Raw genomic sequence first — 13905 nt, 5'->3', positions numbered from 1 at the left:
AGAGCACTCAGTTTCCTAGAGGCTTCATTTGCAAGTCGGGGAGGGGACAGGGAAAATGCGTCTGCACAGTCCTTCCTGCCCTGTGACTTGGATGGAGCCATTTAACCTCCCCAGCCCTCCTCTGTACAGCAGGTGGATGTAGTAGCTGATCTTGAAGCCCTGTCTAACTTTAAGCTCTAACTCTCATTTCCTAACTATGGAAACTAGAATGTGTTCAGACGTGGTCTTTGCCTGCCTAGTCCATCCTGGAGAATGTCAAAAGCCACCACCCCAACATGTTGTGAACCGTGGGACACAGGCCTTCAGAAACCTCGGGCTGAGTGGATGCATGGTCCCTCTTTTCTGATCCTTATTGTTTGGGGGTGGAGAGAGACGGAAGGATTTTATATGTATTTTGCACCAGCTGTGTGCATCCTCCAGTGCTAGGTGCTTGCATGTGAGTGCTTTTTGGATGGCCTCCCCCATTCAAGGCCAACGTCATCCGTTTCAGTCAGCCAATCGTTCATGATTATCTGTGTGTCAGGCACTGGGCTTGGTTCTGAAAACATCATGAAGGTGAAGTGGGTGCAGTTCCGAGCTCCAAGGAGACCAGCAGGGGAGGTAAAGCGTGAAATGAATATGTTGAAGTGCTTTTTGGAACTGCAGTATTAGCCATAAAAGTGCTGAATGTCATCGGAGATGTCACAGACTCATTCTGGTGGGGGTCCAGGTTCATTCGTGCCTAACGGGGGAGGAGAATCAGGGAAGGCTTTGAGGATGAAGGGGTATTTGAGCCAGGTTGGATGTATAAATAGGATTTAGAAATGTAGGGATTGGGTAAGGGAAATTGCACAGACCTGCTTTGGTAACCTTGGAAACCACGCTGGGCAGATCGCAGGGATGGCTGTCCCTGACCAGTCAGCATTCCCAAATGCCTAGCAGAGCACATTTCTTCCCCAGACGCCGTGACCTCCAGCAAATTTTCTTCAGTTTTGACAGAAGGATGACATATTTTTTTCCAAAGTGTGAGCACAAAAAATTCCTGTGTTTAGATGCTTCTGGATAAACAAACTTCCACCGTATTTGTGTGATTCTTGGGTGGATAGATGGATGCGTGGTCAGATGGATGAATGGATGGTTTGGTATCATTGTGGTGCTGCCACAGGAAAGAGGTGGAAGCAATTAAACTGGCTGGGCTTGTGGGTAGTTTTATGGGAAGAGGACATTGGAGCTGAGCCTTGAACAATGAATTTTCTCAGCTCACAGCGCAGATAAAGGTCTTCCATCCTGAGGGAGGCAAACTGGAAGCATGAAAATGCGTGACATTGTGGGAGAATGGCGAGTTGCAGAGGCCAGGGCATAGGAAGGGAGGATGAGTAAATGTAGTAGCTGAGAGCACAAGCTTTGAATTAGACAGATGGTGTTTTGAATCCCAGCTCCGCCACATAGTAGCTGAGTGATCCTGGGCAAATTGCATTTCTTTTCTTAGCTTCTCCTTCCTCATCTGTAAAAAAGGAGCATTAATAATAACTACCCCAGGTGGTTACTGTGAAGATTAAGTGAAATAATGTTTAGCACAGTGATTGGCATGCACTTAATATGCACTTAATAAATAGTAGCGTATGGTTCTTATTTTATTGAAACCATTCTAATTAAATTATGAAAGATATAATGTTACGTACCAATTTTAGGTCAACAAAAAACAAATTATGAAAATGCCAGTTTAAACCACAGAATTTAAGGAAGAGGGGGCTCCTTACTCTTTCACATGTAAAGGTGAGGCAAAGAAAAAAGAACTAGCAAAAAAGGCAGAGAAAGTCCTTGCAGGAAAAGGAGAATCAGAAGAAACTGGTATGGTAGATGCCAAGGCAGGATTGTTTCTAGAGGAGAAGGTGATCCTGCTGGCGGATGACCCAGGGAGGCCACTGCAGACTGAGAAGTCTCTGGAATTTGCAGTGACAACATCATTATGATCTTAAAGAGAACATTCTGGAGGTGGAGCCCCACCACAATGATTTGTGGGGTGCGCGGGTGTGCAGGAAGTGGTTTAGATGACTCTTTCAGGAATTCTCTCAGAGAAGGAGAAAAAGAACTTGGACTGGGATGGGGACAGGGTCACGGGAAGGGCTTAGTTAGACGAAGACTATTTGAACTCAGTTATTTTCGTACCTTTTTAAACCCATGCCTTCATTTGATAGACATAACATCACTGTCCCCTTCACGATTCTGATATTCCGGCACCCATCACCCAACACTTACCCTAGTCCCACTGGGAGCTATGCCTGCCAAGAAGATTTTGTCTGGATGTATTTCTTGTAGTTGCATTTTAATAACAGTAGGAATTTAATGATCTGTTGGAATAAAGCAGGTAAGAAATGATGTCGGCATTGAGGGTGATAAGTTGACGGATTCGAGAGACAGTAAGTAAGCTGACCTGAGTGGATGTAAGGAGTGAGGGGGAGGGGAGTCAAGGAGGGACCCTTGGGGTTCTGGCGTGGAGGGCTGAGTGAAGAGCCACAGCAGCTGGTGCGTGTCCTTCTCCATGTCGGTCCTCACCTCCACCCATGTGGGTGGCGCCTCACAGGCTCGTCAAGAGGAAGAAATCAAATGGCAGATGTGGTCATCATTTGGAAGCTTTCAAATGCTTTATAAATCTAGGTATTCTTATTAACATTGTTATAAGCAAGACATGGTGCATCCAGCTGTCTTTCTTATGCACTCTCTCTGTTTTTATCTGCACAGCCTCTTCGTCAGTAAGTGTTGTAATTCTAAATGGCAGGAGGGAACTAGTGTGTATTGCTCAGGTACCTTTTTACAGATAAGGAAATGGAGGGGCAGGGAGGCGTAGAAAAAGTAACCCGAGATTGCACCCAGTGACTAGAGGATACACGTTCTTTCCAAGTACACATGGAATATTCACAACAATTGACTAAATCCTAGGCTATAAAATGTGTCTCAGCAAGTTTCACAGAATCAGTATCCTGCAAACCACATTCTCCTGCCACAGGACAGTTATAAGCTAGAAATCAATAACAGAAAGATGAGTTTTAAAAAAAAAGTACGTTGAGGGGGAGGGATAAGTTAGGAGTTTGGGGAAAAAATGCATTGAGAGATATTCACAAAAACACTTCTAACTAACTCGTGAGTCAAAAAAGAAATGCTAATAGAAATTATAAAATATTATAAATGAATGATAAGAGAAATCAAATATCGAAGTTGTGGAATGTAGCTAAGACAGCAAAAGGGAAATGTTTGGGAAAGAAGAAGGGCTGGAAATTAACAAATGGGCTAAGTATCCAATTTAAGAACAATAGTAAGGGAGGGGGGGAGGGAGATGCAAGAGGGAGGGCATATGGGGATATAGGATAGGTATGGCTGATTCACCTTGTTATACAGCAGCAACTAACACTACAATGTAAAGCAATTCTACTCCAATAAAGATGTTTAAAAAAATAAAAGCAATAGTAAACATAAATAAACAAGACAGCTCAAGGTTGCACAGTTATAAGTGGTAGAGCCGGGATTCAAACATAGATATGGCTGCTTCCAAAGCCCTCACTCTCTCCACTACACCATGAGCCTTTCTCTGTGCTGTTTTCCATAAATATGCCCAGTGCCTGGAAATTGTTTCTCCCTAAGGGTCAAAGAGCTGAACCTATAGGGTAACTCCCTGTATCAAATGTTGATGATAAAGCACACTCGTTTATTCATCTGTCCTTCCCCTCATTCACTCATTAAATATTTATTGAGCATTTGCTATGTGCCAGGCACTGGGATCGCTACCTTAGTCGCCTTTCCTCTGAGTGTTCCAAAACCAGTCTTCAGCCTGGGGCCCAAGCTGCCGCTGCTGCCCACCCCCCGCCCCTCAAGCTGCCTAAACCTCCTCTGCTGTTTGTCAGAAGAGCAACCTCCTCAAACATGACTGATTTCTCTCTTGTCTCTTTCAACAGGTAGACTGAAATTACCATGTGTCCAAATTAAAATTGCATACTTCAAGGATTATTCTTAGACCCTGTTAAGAAGATTTAAAGAAAAGTGAGTCGATTTTTTTTTTTTTTACACTTCAGAGAGTATTCATGATTTAAGTTAATGATATGGGTGCTTTTTTATTCTACACGTTAAGTATATGTTAATAGGTAGATTTTATATTCATTTATTTTATAAGAAATTTTTGCCCTAAAAACAATGAGCAGGGAGTACAGCATTACTGCTTGGCTTCCCTGTACGATTTTAGTACATTTCCAAGGCTTGTGGAATCTTAGAGATGAATGGTTCTTAGAGATGTGGGTCTTTGGTAGGTAGGTAGACAGATAGATAGATGATAGATGGATAGACAGACAGATAGATAGATTTGGTCTATGCTTGGAAAACTCCAGGGACTAATGAGGAGCTGGTTATCTCCCCCATTTATGATTTTTATTTAAAAAATCTGGATTTGACATCCAGTGTATCCACTTCTCCTCACATCTTGCCAAGACTCTTTTTCACTACACAGTCCTCAAAATGTTTGAAGACAAAAGATCATGCCCTTCCTTGAGATCTTTTTTTATTCTTTGTCCCTCATAATTTGGTTTTAAGAGCAATTCCTTCCCTGGTCGTCTTCTTTCCAACACTGTAAATGTCTCCTCAAAATGAGGCATCGCCTGGAACACAGACAGTGCTCTACCAGTGTCCTTTGTCCCAGGAGATGCGTGAGAATCAGAGGAAGATAAACCCAAGGACCAGACCTGGGTTCCAGTCCCAGTTCTGCTCTGACGATGCTCTCGGGAAAGTCCCTTCATCTCCCTGAGCTTGGAGAAAACAGGAGGGTAGGACAAGGTGGTCCTAAGATGCTGCCCACCTCCATGTGGATAGTTTTGCTGACTCAGAGTAAAGAAGTAGCTGCTTCCCTCTGTCCCGGGCACTGGAATGGGCCAGGACTTGGGGATCAGTGGGATGTGGGTACAATCCCAGCCCTATCACTTGCTATGTGACCCTAGACTGTCACTTCTCTCTGAGCATCTATTTCCTCGTTTGTGAAGTAAGGATATTAATACATGTGGCAAGGGATTCGTGTGAGGTGTGCTGGGATAATGTACATAAAGCGCTTGGTACCTGGTGTGTAGGAAGTGTTGAATAAATGATAGCCCCTAGTAGCTGCATAAGTAGTGATGGGGCTCCTTACCTCCAGCTGGAGGAGAAGACAGCAGGTGGTGAAGAGAGAAGCGTGAATATGTGGGTGTGCTTGTTAGGGATGGGGGAGGAGTGGCCACATCCCAAAAAGTCTCATGCAAACACAAGCCCAACTCTGGAAAGTTCATGAAATTGAAACTCAGAATCAGACAAGGAAAGATTGGTTGCTGCGGAATGTACAGTTAAAAGGGAAATTTTTAAGGAGGATCTGAGGGGCTGCATAGATTCTGCCAATCTCTGGCTGCTGCCACTGCCCCAGTCCTGGATAGTAAGGATTGGTGTCCCCAGAAGGAAGGTCCTTAGACCCCCAGTAGACCTGGGGGGCTTGAGAATCATCATATATCCGTATATGTTCAGAAGGCTGGTTGTGAGGTTGAGATGAGAGACTGAGTGTGAAAGGGATTTACAAACTGTAGAGTACCCTCCACATATATGTACGTTTGTATTATTTATGTATTATGAGATATTTCAGTACTTTGGAAATCAGGAGAGGGGGAAACCCCATGTGTAATGAAGCAGTAGGGTCCAGCCCACGGATTCCTGAGCAGAACAGCATGTGTGTGAATGCATGCACATGTCTGTGTGTGTGCACACGCACGCCTGTGTGTGTCTGCTCATGTGTGTGAGTTTGTGTGTGCACGTGTGTGTGCATGCGTGAGAGAATCTTTGGATGTGGTCATCACTCTGCACGGTGACTGGCGGCCTGGAGAGAGTGTGACATAGGAATGAAAGCACAGGGTGTGGGTCAGTCAGCTTCGCTCTATAACTGACTGGCCGTGTGACCTTGGCCGCGTTTTTCCAAGAGTGCCCCAGCTCCTGCCTTTATGGAGGTTAAAGGGTGTGGGCAGGGCTACTCTGGGGAACTGGGAGGGAACTGCATAGAAGGTAGCCTTCACACTGAGAAGGCGTCCAGGATGTGTGAGTGCCCTTCTCCTGTGGTTAATGGCATTTGTCAGAGTTTAGGGAAGTCTTCTTGACCTGTTGGCTGAAAGGACCCTACCCTGAGGGCCCAGGCGCCTGGCTGAATGGAGAAGAGCACACCCTTCAGCCCTGTTGCAAAGGCTCCTTCCAGAGGTGTTTCCACACCTCGGCCATCCTTCCCAATCCCCTCCCTCAATCTGGCTGTGGGGCTGATAAATCTTAAATTCAGGAGGACTGGGAACTGTGTTGTCAGTGAAGGTGTGGAACAAGGATTTTTTCTTTTTTTTAATTATTATAGCTAATGTCATGGCCTTTGTTCTCCAGACAGCTACTGGCTCTTCATAGCAGGGTGCTGCCCCAGGCTAACACTGCAGTGGATGCCACTGGCCAGAGGTGCCCATTTCGAGGTTTCCAGATCCGGGGAAAACTATATAATCGTGTATTATAGTGTTTTTCGAATTGTGGGTTGTGACCCGTTAGTGGGTCATGAATTTAATTTGGTGGTTCAAGATCACCATGCATTAAGGTGAAGCAAAGTGATCCAGTAGCCCATAGAGTGAGTGACGGTATTTATATTGTGTTCAACACAGGTCTCATATCCAAAATACATACAGCTGACCCTCGAACATGCAGGGCTTGGGGCACCAGCCCTCTGTGCAGTCGAAAATCCAAGTACAGTTTATAGTGGGCCCTCCACATACACAGTTTGTCAGTATCCCAGGTTCTGCACCTGCAGATTCAAACAACCATGGACAGTGTAGCCCTGTAGTATTTACTATAGAAAAAAATCTGTGTCTAAGTGGACCCGTGCAATCCAAACCCATGTTGTTCAAGGGTCAACTTGTATAGTAGGAGGAAAAGAGGAAACTCCTACAAATACGTAAGGAAAAGACGAGTAACCTAATAGAAAAGTAAGCAAAAGATATTTCAAACAGATACTTCACAAATGAGGATATCCAAATAACTAATAAGCATACGAAAGCGTTATCAGGGAATTACAGATTAAACCAGCAATGAAATACCACTATACACCCATAAGAAAGGCTAAAATGAAAAAAGAGAGACAATACCTAGCGTTGGCAAGGATGTGAAGCAACTAGAACCCTCACACGTCTCTGTCTGAAGTATAATTTGCTATGATGACTTTGGAAAACTGTCTGGAAGTATCAACTAAAGTGGGACATATGCATACTAGCCACTCCATCCTTAGATGCACTCATGAGATGTGTATACGCGTGTCCACCCTAAAACATGACCATCGGCAACGGCATGGATAAATGGTGATACCGCCCCACAATGGAATGTTGCCCCCAGCAGTATGAATGGCCCTCACAAATACAGTGTTGAAGGAAAAAGCCAGGCACAGAGAAACTTTATGACTACATGTGTGTGAAGTACAAAAACAGACACACTGAGCTGTGTTGTTAGAAGTGGGGAGAGCAGTTATCCTTGGGGGAGGGGCTGGTAAATGGGAGGGCGCAGTGGAGGCTTTCAAGGTATGGGTAATGCTCTGTCTTTTGATCTGAGCGCTGGTTACATGGGTATTTTCAATTTGTGAGAGCTTATCCAGCACTTTATTTATGACATGCACACCTATGAGACTTACATTTTGCTTCAATAAAAGTTGACAAAATGAATGTATAAATTATGATTTATAAATGAATAGAAAAGAGTAGAAAATGCAGCAGGTAGTAAGAGTAAGCACTGTAGAGGGAAACTTAAGTTACATGTGGGAACTGTATGTGTGTCTAGGCTGAGCTGAGACGTCCAATGTCCTCCCTCCTGGGAGTCACAGGCCAAAACATGGAGAGCCACTGATGGCGTCTAACCCTCTCATTTTAAGATGAGGAATCTAAGACCCAGAGAAAAGGGAATCAAGTGCAGAGCTAGGAGGAAAGCAGGGCGGGGGGAGAAGACTGACTCTAGGTCTCCTTCTGCCGAAGCCGTGTCTCCCGTTGCCACGGCCAATCGGTGGAATGGCGAATTCGGCTGAGCAGGCTCCGTCTGGCACCCTAGTCTCTGGGAGGCGGCCCCGTGCTTTCAGTCCAAGGGGAGCGTTGTTTTCCCACCGCAGACAGGTAGAGTCGGAGACCCAGCCGCCTCTGCAGGGGCCTGGCTCTAGCTCCCCACGTCCCCTGCCTCCTCCTTCCTGCTTCTTCTGCCTCATCTGCTCCCCTCCGAGCTCCGGAAACACCACGGCACTCAATCGTGCTTTCATTTGTGTAAAACAACTGTCATGCCAAGGCAATTTTATGGTTGTAGAAGTTGGAAAACTGTGAAGAAAATACATTGGGAGAACACGAGCCGACAAAGCATGAGTCAGTCCTGGCTTTGGGCTTTTATTTTGTTACAAAATTGTGAGTCTGTTCCTCAGACCTCTCCTGGGAGGGGTCACGGGGCTACCAGCCCCTGAGGGCACCAGAGGAGCAGGGTGTAACCCTGTCTCTGCCAGGCAGAGCTTCACAGAGGAGGAAAACGTTGTGCAGATTTTAAAAGGCTCAGTATGAACCTCGCACAGAGCCTGGAACCATCTGAAAGAGGAGGGTTACATAACATCAGGGGCTTTCCAGCTCTTTTGACTGTGACCCAAAGTACAGAACACATGGGGCATCTTCGCTCAGCACACACCCCTACCCACACAGGGAAACAGGTGCAGTTTACGATGTAACAGCCCAGGCCCCTCCAGCATGGGCATCTAGCTGAACCCTGGGGATGGGGTGCCGGAGGGAGTCTCAGAGAAGGTTTCACAGAAGCCAAGAGATTTGAGCTAAGGATCAAAGAAAGAAAAACTGCACAGGCAGATTGCTGAGAACTGGCCAGCAGGTGAGAACCTCATTTGAAAGAAGCCACCTTGCATTCTGGAAACGGCCTAAGTTTCCACAGAGTCAAGGCTGAGGAAATGTGTGGTGTAGGAGAGGATCCAGAAGAGGTGGACGGGGGCCAGCTGAAAGCCTCCGTGTCCTGACAGGGAGTGTCCGGGGTGAAGAGGAAACATCGCCTGAGATTCACATAAGCAAGAAATGCCTGTAGCCTTGGAGACAGACTAAGAGATGCAGGCAGACGCAGGTATGAACGTTGGTGCAGTCCCAGAATTTTGTTTTACAGCACTCACCTGTGCCATTTGCAAAGAAAACTTTCAGAGAACGCTTCTGATCCAGGCCTGGCTGAAGGCAGGAGCTGGAGAGATGAGTAAGACAGAGTTCCCGGCCTCGTCGTCCTGCCAGTGGACTGACAGGTCAAACCCAAACATTTGACACGGCAGTTATTATTCTAGGGCAAAATGTCCCAAATAGTGTTTTATGATACATCAGCCCCACAAAATGTTGTTTGAAAAAACAAAAAAAAGGAGTGTTTCCGTGTTGAGCAATCTGGAAAGTACTGTATCACTGACTCGCTCTTGGAAGACCTCACTGCCTCTAGCACTCTAAAGGCTCTGAGAAGTCCTGCAGGGAGGATGCTTACCTAATATTTCCCAAACTTACTTGCTTCAGAACACATTTTTGCATGTCTATTCAAATCCCTCTGTTTTTCCAAATTGATTCTGGGAAAGTCCATCCTAGAGAATGGACTGGTGGGGAGGTGAGAATGGCATGAAGGCTGGTGGGGAGCTCTGAGGAAGGAGAAGTGGGCTCTGCCTGAGAGAGGACAGGGAGAGCCTCCTAGAAGAGGGAGATTTTGTGCCCACTCTAGAAGGCCCAGTCTGAACCTAGCACAGGGTCTGGCCCCCAGCAGGTGCTCGGTCAATAATTAATAAATGAAAGAATGGCTACTGCGTTTGCTGGTGAAAGGAGCCCGGCGTTCTCGGCAGAGGCTGGAGACAGAAAGTACTCAGAGCAGTAGGGCTGTGCAAGTGTGCCTTTGGCAGTTGAATGTAGGGTTTCTTTCCTCAAACTTGCCCCCCACTCTTGACCGTTTTGGAAAAGGCAACAGGAGGCAGCAAAGGCAAAGTGGCTTAAGGTCACGTGCTCTGGAGCCAGACTGCCTTGAATCCCAGCTCCATCACGTCCTAGCTAGTTCCTTGTACGAGTTGCCTTAACCTTTCTGTGTCTCATCACCTCCATCTGTAAAATGGTCCTAAAAATAGTGCCCAGCTTCCTAGCGCCCAGGATTAAGGGCTCCTATAGGCATGGCCTTAGACAGGGGCATGCAGTAAGTACCACGTAACCGCTAGCAGCCCTCATCTGTTGGCTACTTTCGCTCATTGCCTCCCAGGCCGTTATCCGAGTTCCCTTCCCCAGCGTTTCCCCGCAGGCTGCGGCCCTCATATTTCTGAGTGAGGTGATCTGCACATTGGCTTTCCTTCCGCCAGCATCAAGAAGGGCCAGGCTGATGCTTCTGCGTTTTCAGTCGTCGGGGCTGCGTGAGGTAAGGCTCGGGTTCCGCTCCTGGTTACTAGCCTTCAACCACTCCGGCTGGGTAAATATTTCTGAGGGAGTCCAGCACATCTATTATTAATTTACCGCAAGCAGTTGCTGTACTTTCCAGAAGAGCTCTGCCGACAGCTGTTTTGTAGGCCGTGTAGCGTTCTCGTGACCTCAGTGCTTTCTGTGGGGTGTGGGGGCAGCGTCCCTGCTGGCTTGGCCTCCCTGGGGAAAGGTGGACGGTTGTGTGAGCCGTGGGCCTGGGGGTCCGTGCTGGATCCTGTGTAATTCGGATGATGGAGCTGGTGGAACCATGTGCTTTACACCCCTACTTTCAGTATCATACCTGCCTCACAGGCCAGAGACCCGGGTGTCTTCCTTGAGAGCATGCTCTCTGTCATGGCCTCTTGTCCGGGCGGTCACCAAGTCCTAGTGATGCCATCTCCAATCCCTTCTCTCTTGTACTGCCCCCAGCCAGCTAGTCCAAGCCACCATCTTCCTCATCTTCCAGGTCCCAGCTTCCCTGATGGCTGAACTAAATCAGAGCCCCTGCTTTGTGTTCCCACTGAGCCCCCCACCCTGATTCTTTTCAAATCACTTTTCAATCTTTAAATTACCTGTTCTTGGTCTGGCTTCTCTGCTGGACTATAAGCCAATGAGGGTAGGGATGAAGTTCATCTTCTTTTTTTTTTTTGCGGTACGCGGCCCTCTCACTGTTGTGGCCTCTCCCGTTGTAGAGCACAGGGTCCGGACGCGCAGGCTCAGCGGCCATGGCTCACGGGCCCAGCCGCTCCGCGGCACGTGGGATCTTCCCGGACCGGGGCACGAACCCGCGTCTCCTGCATCGGCAGGCGGACTCTCAACCACTGCGCCACCAGGGAAGCCCAAGTTCATCTTCTTAATGGTGCTCGACAAATATTAATCTCTTCCCAGTTAGCAAGACAAGACTGTGCTTTTCCTTTCTCCCTCCCTCCCTTCTTCCCTTCCTTCTTTCCTTTCTTTTTCTTAACTACCGTTAAAAGGGGCCTCGTGATCAACTAGTCAAATTCCCCAGAGGAACCTCAACACCACAGTGGGAGGAAAGGAGGCAAAATTGGCAGGACCCTGAGCCCTAACCCCTCACCAACGCAGAAGCGACCCTTTATCTCCTTTAGACATTACAATTTTACTTTAGCTTTTCTTTAGAGGAAGTAAAAAGTGGTTCTTCTACGATAAAAGGTTTGGAAAACACTGATCTATTCTTAGATTCTCATTTTTCAGAGCAAAAATCTACCAAGTATTTTGCATGTGTTCACTCATATACAAGGAAGGTATCGTCCTCATTTTATAGATTCAGAAACTGGTGCCCAGAGTAGTTAGGAAACTTGTCCGTGGTCACACAGCCAGTGTGTTCAGTGGGTCCAGAATTCCTACCCAGGATTGTCAGACTCCAAACTCTTTCCACTGCCACCTGCTGCCTCCCCACAAACCGTCATCCAACAAACTGTGGCTTCCCAAGCCAGCCTCTCCGCCTGGCACAGCAACCAGTGGCCAGAAACAGAGCTTTGGGATCTAACTGGGCACCGCTTGCTCAGAGGGTCAGGGCCTTCACTACTAGGGCTTCCTGGCTGTGGGGGCCGTGAGACGCTAAGCAGAGAGAAGCAAAGACCATGTAAGCCAAGGAAGAGCTGGGCTGCCCCAGCAACTTGTCCTTTATGCCTGAAATAAAGTGACTTGAGCTGGGATCCCTGAGTCCCTGATACCTTCAGCAAAACCTGGGTCTTGCTTCCCATGTGTCAGGAATTTCTCCCAAGGGCATCCTGGACAAAGTGACAACCCAGGAAACGAAAACTGCTCTAGATTGTACAAGAAGACAGCATATGTTTCATCGTGAACCTTAGTGTCTCTTGCCTTTCCTTTGTCCCCATGCCCAGGTTATTTTGACTTTAACTTTGGGATGAAGTCTGGCTTATTTAAACAATAATGAAACCAGAATGGAGAACGGGAAATCTAAGTTATCACCCCCAGTTCCCTCAAGAACTCACCACGTGACTCCCTTTGGACATGTCACATGGCTTCTCTAAGTCTCAGTCCCCACATCGTTAAAATGAGTGTGTTTGGACAAGATGCCCCTGCCCACCGTGACAAGGAGAGTTCAAAGTGTTGACTCTGCACCTGTACTTCCCAAGTCTAACTCCCAGATCCACCCTTATTGATGTGTGACCTTCAGCGAGTTATGGAGGCTCTCATGGGCAGTTTCATCATCTGCAAAATGGGGTCGTAGTAATGTCTATCTCATAGATTTATTGTGGGGATTAACAAGTAAGTAAAGCACTTAGAATAATGCCCAACACATCGTTAAGTTATTTATTTAGTCCACTATTGTGGTGATGGTTGTGATTATCTCCATTCATGGAACCATACATTAGGATTCTGCACTTTTGTTGTCTAGACCGTGTCCGGATCTCCCAGTGGTTAGTATTTATACTTTTATTTTTCATTGGCTCAGAAAAACCATAGTGACAGAAAGCTTCACTGGATTCAGTAATTTTGAACTCGATGTGAATTCATCATAGCACCCCTACCCATATTGTGCGAGACATTGATTCAGTTACAGACAATGCTTGGTGAGCTAACATACAGGTTCCTGGATTGTTCCAGGAATAATGTGTCCCCAGTTAGAAACCTCTGAGCTAGGATCATTGCTGTTTCTTCCAGCATAGTTCATGGCCCATGGTAGGTACAGAGTTAATGTTTGAATAAACAAGTGACCAGATGGATGGATGGATGGATGGACGGATAAGTTGTTGAATGAATGGATGGATGAGTCTGTTTTTATTTGCCTCTTGATTTACTTTGAGTAGAATAATAAGTTTGTAGACGTGTTAATGTGTGTATGTGCCTATGAACATTTTCAGAGAGAGCCCCACCTATTTCTGTCCCAAGGAAGACGCTAGTCATAGTTTGCATGTTCCCCTCTCTTTTAGTGTATAGGGTCATTTTTCACTGGAGTCCTTTCAGCTGTCTGGCACTGACAAAAGATAAGCACTCCCTCTGCCTCTCCCATGCTTTCCTCCTCCAACAATGAGGGCTTTGTGCTGAAAAGACTGCCTCTAGATGTTTCTTTCCCAAAGCCCTAGAGCCTTGTCTGGCTTCTACCAAGAGTATTGATGGGGGAGGGGACACAGACAGTTGAATTCAGGGAGCAGTGCCTATGGCCTGGTGCTGACTCGACAAGTCAGGCCAGGGTGGACAACTCAATATCTGTTCTGGGATATAGGCAGCCCGGTTACCTGAGCTGGTTATCCAGCTGTCTGCAGCCAGCGCCCTGGAAGTCCTCAAGCTCTGGTTTCCCAGAGTCTTTTGCTCCGCGCCCAAGGGAGAATGCAGGGCTGGAGGGGATGGGTGGGAGATGGCAGAAGCAGAGGGACGGGGAGCCAATCTCGGGGTGTGAAGAAGTCCACCCCATAGGCACAAGGGGCTGCCGCGGCTA

At 47.0% G+C, this 13905-nt stretch overlaps 1 protein-coding gene across 1 annotated transcript in view; it reads left to right on the top strand.

Annotated features, from left to right (window-relative positions):
* Positions 1-13905, top strand: part of TENM4 (teneurin transmembrane protein 4) — a 742958-nt gene that overhangs the window by 297092 nt on the left and 431961 nt on the right. Inside the window, exon 6 of the mRNA XM_027083511.1 lies at positions 3930-4014. The gene's annotated coding sequence lies outside the window, so the exon portion shown is untranslated. The remainder of the gene's footprint in view (positions 1-3929; positions 4015-13905) is intronic.

Source organism: Aethalodelphis obliquidens, unplaced genomic scaffold, assembly GCF_003676395.1.
Source record: "Aethalodelphis obliquidens isolate GAN/ISIS:26980383/991018 unplaced genomic scaffold, ASM367639v1 scaffold50, whole genome shotgun sequence".
NCBI classification, from domain to species: Eukaryota; Metazoa; Chordata; class Mammalia; order Artiodactyla; family Delphinidae; genus Aethalodelphis; species Aethalodelphis obliquidens.
The sequence above is the reverse complement of the archived record's forward strand: the minus strand, read 5'-3'. Positions and strand labels throughout refer to the sequence as shown.